Source organism: Schistocerca gregaria, unplaced genomic scaffold (genome assembly GCF_023897955.1).
Source record: "Schistocerca gregaria isolate iqSchGreg1 unplaced genomic scaffold, iqSchGreg1.2 ptg000167l, whole genome shotgun sequence".
Taxonomy (NCBI): Eukaryota; Metazoa; Arthropoda; class Insecta; order Orthoptera; family Acrididae; genus Schistocerca; species Schistocerca gregaria.
Window position 1 is genome coordinate 357,081 of NW_026061723.1, and position 6,352 is coordinate 363,432.

A 6,352-nucleotide genomic window follows, 5' to 3' on the forward strand; every position below is an offset into this window, starting at 1 on the left:
TACTACATCTTACTGGATATTACTTCAACTTAGAAACTTCATCTGTGTTCTACTATGGTGATTTTAGTGTCTCCGCATACCGCAGCACTCGACATAGCTTTGCAGACAATAAGTACAACCGTTTCAGAGAGAAGAGCGGCCAATGTGACGATCTGGCTTTCAGTCGATTCGATAACAAATGACGATAACGGACGGATTTCTCAGGTTTTTACTACATATGAACACTTTTCACATTCTCCCGTGCAACGCGGCTGCTAGTCCTCCTTTCATGCAGAATCTTAAGGTCCTAGCTCATGTTCAAGGCACCAAAGCCAGCAAAAAAGTCAATAATCGATGCCTAAAACTTGAATTGTACAACTTCTTACTTGCTATTACATCAAATTAGAGGCTTCATCTGTGTTCTACTATGGTGCTTTTAGTGTCTCCGCATTCCGCAGCACGCGACATTACTTTGCAGACGATAAGTAGAACCGTTTCAGAGAGGAGAGTGGCCAATGTAACGATCTGGCTTTAAGTCGATTCGATAACAAATGACGACTATGGACGGATTTCTCAGGTTTTTACTACATATGAACACATTTCACATTCTCCCGTGCAACTCGGCTTCTAATCCACATTTCTTGCAGAATCTTAAGGTCCTAGCTCATGTCCAAGGCACCAAAGCCAGCTAAAAAGTCTATAATCTATACCTAAAACTTGAATTGCACTACTTCTTACTGGCTATTACATCAACTTAGAAGCTTCATCTGTGTTCTACTATGGCCCTTTTAGTGTCTATACATACCGCAGCACGTGACATAGCTTTGCAGACGATAAGTACAACCGCTTTAGAGAGTAGAGCGCCCAATGTGACGATCTGGCTTTAAGTCGATTCGATAACAAATGGCGGTAACGGACGGATTTCTCAGGTTTTTACTACATATGAACACTTTTCACATTCTAACGTGCAACTCGGCTGCTAGTCCTCCTTTAATGCAGAATCTTAAGGTCCTAGCTCATGTCCAAGGCACCAAAGCCAGCTAAAAAGTCAATAATCGATACATAAAACTTGAATTGTACTACTTCTTACAGGCTATTACATCAAATTAGAGCTTTCATCTGTGTTCTACTATGGTGCTTTCAGTGTCTCCGCATACCGCAGCATGCGACATAGCTTTGCAGACAATAAGTAGAACCGTTTCAGAGAGAAGAGCGGCCAATGTGACGATCTGGCTTTAAGTCGATTCGATAACAAATGACGAAAACGGAAGAATTTCTCAGGTTTTTACTACATATGAACACTTTTCACATTCTCCCTTGCAACTCGGCTGCTAGTCCTCCTTTCATGCAGAATCTTAAGGTCCCAGCTCATGTCCAAGGCACCAAAGCCAGCTGAAAAGTCAATAATCGATACCAAAAACTTGAATTATACTACTTCTTACTGGCTATTACATCATCTTAGAAGCTTCATCTGTGTTCTACTATGGTGCTTTTAGTGTCTCCGCATCTCGGAGCACGCGACATAGCTTTGAAGTCGATAAGTACAACCGTTTCAGAGTGAAGAGCGGCTAATGTGACGATCTGGCTTTAAGTCGATTCGATAACAATGACGATAACGAACGGATTTCTAAGGTTTTTATTACATATGAACACTTTTCACATTCTCCCGTGCAACTCGGCTGCTAGTCCTCCGTTCATGCAGAATTTTAAGGTCCTAGCTCATGTCCAAGGCACCAAAGAATGGTAAAAAGTCAATAATCGATACCTAAGACGTGATTTGTACTACATCTTACTATATATTACTTCAACTTAGAAGTTTCATCTGTGTTCTACTATGGTGATTTTAGTGTCTCCGCATACCGCAGCACGCGACATAGCTTTGCAGACGATAAGTACAACCGTTTCAGAGAGAAGAGCGGCCAATGTGACGATCTGGCATTATGTCGTTTCGATAACAAATGGCGGAAATGGACGGATTTCTCAGGTTTTTACTACATAAGAACACTTTTCACATTCTCCCGTGCAACTCGGCAGCTAGTCCTCCTTTCATGCAGAATCTTAAGGTCCTAGCTCATGTCCAAGGTACCAAAGCCAGCTAAAAAGTCAATAATCGATACCTATAACTTGAATTGTACTACTTCTTACTGGCTATTACATCAACTTAGAAGCTTCATCTGTATTCTACTATGGTGCTTTTAGTGTCTCCGCATACCGCAGCGCGCGACATAGCTTTGCTGACGATAAGTACAACCGTTTTAGAGAGTAGAGCGCCCAATGTGACGATCTGGCTTTAAGTCGATTCGATAACAAATGACGAAAACGGACGGATTTCTTAGGTTTTTACTACATATGAACACTTTTCACATTCTCACGTGCAACGCGGCTGCTAGACCTCCTATCATGCAAAATCTTAAGTTAGTAGCTCATGCCCAAGGCACCAAAGAAGGGTAAAAAGTCAACAATCGATACTTAAAGCTTGAATTGTACTACTTCTTACTGGCTATTACATCAACTTAGAAGCTTCATCTGTGTTCTACTATGGTTCTTTTAGTGTCTCCGCATGCCGCAGCACTCGACATAGCTTTGCAGACGATAAGTACAAGTGTTTCAGAGAGAAGAGCGGCCAATGTTACGATCTGGCTTTAAGTCGATTCGATAACAAATGTCGAACACGGACGGATTTCTCTGGTTTTTACTACATATGAACACTTTTCATATTCTCCCGTGCAACTCGGCTGCTAGTCCTCCTTTCATGCAGAATCTTAAGGTCCTAGCTCATGTCCAAGGCACCAAAGCCAGCTAAAAAGTCCATAATCAATACCTAAAACTTGAATGGTACTACTTCTTACTGGCTATTACATCAACTTAGAAGCTTCATCTGTGTTCTACTATGGTGCTTTTAGTGTCTCCGCATTCCGCAGCACGCGACATAGCTTTGCAGACGATAAGTAGAACCGTTTCATAGAGGATAGCGGCCAATGTAACGATCTGGCTTTAAGTCGATTCGATAGCAAATGACGAAAACGGACGGATTTCTCAGGTTTTTACTACATATGAACACATTTCACATTCTCCCGTGCAACTCGGCTGCTAATCCACATTTCATGCAGAATCTTAAGGTCCTAGCTCATGTCCAAGGCACCAAAGCCAGCTAAAAAGTCAATAATCTATACCTAAAACTTGAATTGCACTACTTCTTACTGGCTATTACATCAACTTAGAAGCTTCATCTGTGTTCTACTATGGCCCTTTTAGTGTCTATACATACCGCAGCACGTGACATAGCTTTGCAGACGATAAGTACAACCGTTTCAGAGAGAAGAGCGGCCAATGTGACGATCTGGCTTTAAGTCGATTCGATAACAAATGTCGAACACGGACGGATTTCTCTGGTTTTTACTACATATGAACACTTTTCACATTCTCCCGTGCACCTCGGCTGCTAGGCCTCCAATCATGCAGAATTTTAAGGTCCTAGCTCATGTCCAAGCCACCAAAGAATGGTAAAAAGTCAATAATCGATACCTAAGACTTGAATTGTACTACATCTTACTGGCTATTACATCATCTTAGAAGCTTCATCTGTGTTCTACAATGGTGATTTTAGTGTCTCCGCATACCGCAGCACGCGACATAGCTTTGCAGACGATAAGTACCACCGTTTCAAAGAGAAGAGCGGCCAATGTGACGATCTGGCTTTAAGTCGATTCGACAACAAATGACGAAAACGGACGGATTTCTCAGGTTTTTACTACATATGAACACTTTTCACATTCTCCCGTACAACTCGGCTTCTAGACCTTATTTCATGCAGAATCTTAAGGTCCTAACTCATGTCCAAGGCACCAAAGCCAGCTAAAAAGTCAATAATCGATACATAAAACTGGAATTGTACTACTTCTTAATGACTATTACATCATCTTAGAAGCTTCATCTGCGTTCTACTATGGTGCATTTAGTGTCTCCGCATACCGCAGCACGCGACATAGCTTTGCAGTCGATAAGTACAACCGTTTCAGGGAGAAGAGCAGCTAATGTGACGATCTGGCTTTAAGTCGATTCGATAACAAATGACGATAACGAACGGATTTATCAGGTTTTTACTACATAGGAACACTTTTCACATTCTCCCGTTCAACTCGGGTGCTAGTCCTCCTTTCATGCAGAATCTTAAGGTCCTAGCTCATGTCCAGGGCACCAAAGCCAGCTAGAAAGTCAATAATCGATACCTACAACTTAAATTGTACTACTTCTTACTGGCTATTACATCAACTTAGAAGCTTCATCTGTGTTCTACTATGGTGCTTTTAGTGTCTCCGCATACCACAGCACGACATGTAGCTTTGCAGACGATAAGTACCACCGTTTCAAAGAGAAGAGCGGCCAATGTGACGATCTGGCTTTAAGTCGATTCGACAACAAATGACGAAAACGGACGGATTTCTCAGGTTTTTACTACATATGAACACTTTTCACATTCTCACGTGCAACGCGGCTGCTAGCCCTCCTATCATGCAAAATCTTAAGTTCCTAGCTCATGCCCAAGGCACCAAAGAAGGGTAAAAAGTCAACAATCGATACTTAAAACTTGAATTGTACTACTTCTTACTGGCTATTACATCAACTTAGAAGCTTCATCTGTGTTCTACTATGGTGCTTTTAGTGTCTCCGCATGCCGCAGCACTCGACATACCTTTGCAGACGATAAGTACAACCGTTTCAGAGAGAAGAGCGGCCAATGTTACGATCTGGCTTTAAGTCGATTCGATAACAAATGTCGAACACGGACGGATTTCTCTGGTCTTTACTACATATGAACACTTTTCATATTCTCCCGTGCAACTCGGCTGCTAGTCCTCCTTTCATGCAGAATCTTAAGGTCCTAGCTCATGTCCAAGGCACCAAAGCCAGCTAAAAGGCAATAATCAATACCTAAAACTTGAATTGTACTACTTCTTACTGACTATTACATCAACTTAGAAGCTTCATCTGTGTTCTACTATGGTGCTTTTAGTGTCTCCGCATTCCGCAGCACGCGACATAGCTTTGCAGACGATAAGTAGAACCGTTTCAGAGAGGCGAGCGGCCAATGTAACGATCTGGCTTTAAGTCGATTCGATAACAAATGACGAAAACGGAAGGATTTCTCAGGTTTTTACTACATATGAACACTTTTCACATTCTCCCGTACAACTCGGCTTGTAGACCTCCTTTCATGCAGAATCTTAAGGTCCTAACTCATGTCCAAGGCACCAAAGCCAGCTAAAAAGTCAATAATCGATACCTAAAACTGGAATTGTACTACCTCTTAATGACTATTACATCACCTTAGAAGCTTCATCTGCGTTCTACTATGGTGCTTTTAGTGTCTCCGCATACCGCAGCACGCGACATAGCTTTGCAGTCGATAAGTACAACCGTTTCAGGGAGAAGAGCGGCTAATGTGACGATCTGGCTTTAAGTCGATTCGATAACAAATGACGATAACGAACGGATTTCTCTGGTTTTTACTACATAGGAACACTTTTCACATTCTCCCGTTCAACTCGGCTGCTAGTCCTCCTTTCATGCAGAATCTTAAGGTCCTAGCTCATGTCCAAGGCACCAAAGCCAGCTAGAAAGTCAATAATCGATACCTATAACTTGAATTGTACTACTTCTTACTGGCTATTACATCAACTTAGAAGCTTCATCTGTGTTCTACTATGGTGCTTTTAGTGTCTCCGCATACCGCAGCACGACACGTACCTTTGCAGACGATAAGTACCACCGTTTCAAAGAGAAAAGCGGCCAATGTGACGATCTGGCTTTAAGTCGATTCGACAACAAATGATGAAAATGGACGGATTTCTCAGGTTTTTACTACATATGAACACTTTTCACATTCTCCCGTACAACTCGGCTTCTACTCCTCCTTTCATGCAGAATCTTAAGGTCCTAACTCATGTCCAAGGCACCAAAGCCAGCTAAAAAGTCAATAATCGATACCTAAAACTGGAATTGTACTACTTCTTAATGACTATTATATCATCTTAGAAGCTTCATCTGCGTTCTACTATGGTGCTTTTAGTGTCTCCGCATACCGCAGCACGCGACATAGCTTTCCAGTCGATAAGTACAACCGTTTCAGGGAGAAGAGCGGCTAATGTAACGATCTGGCTTTAAGTCGATTCGATAACAAATGACGATAACGAACGGATTTCTCAGGTTTTTACTACATAGGAACACTTTTCACATTCTCCCGTTCAACTCGGGTGCTAGTCCTCCTTTCATGCAGAATCTTAAGGTCCTAGCTCATGTCCAAGGCACCAAAGCCAGCTAGAAAGTCAATAATCGATACCTAAAACTTGAATTGTACTACTTCTTACTGGCT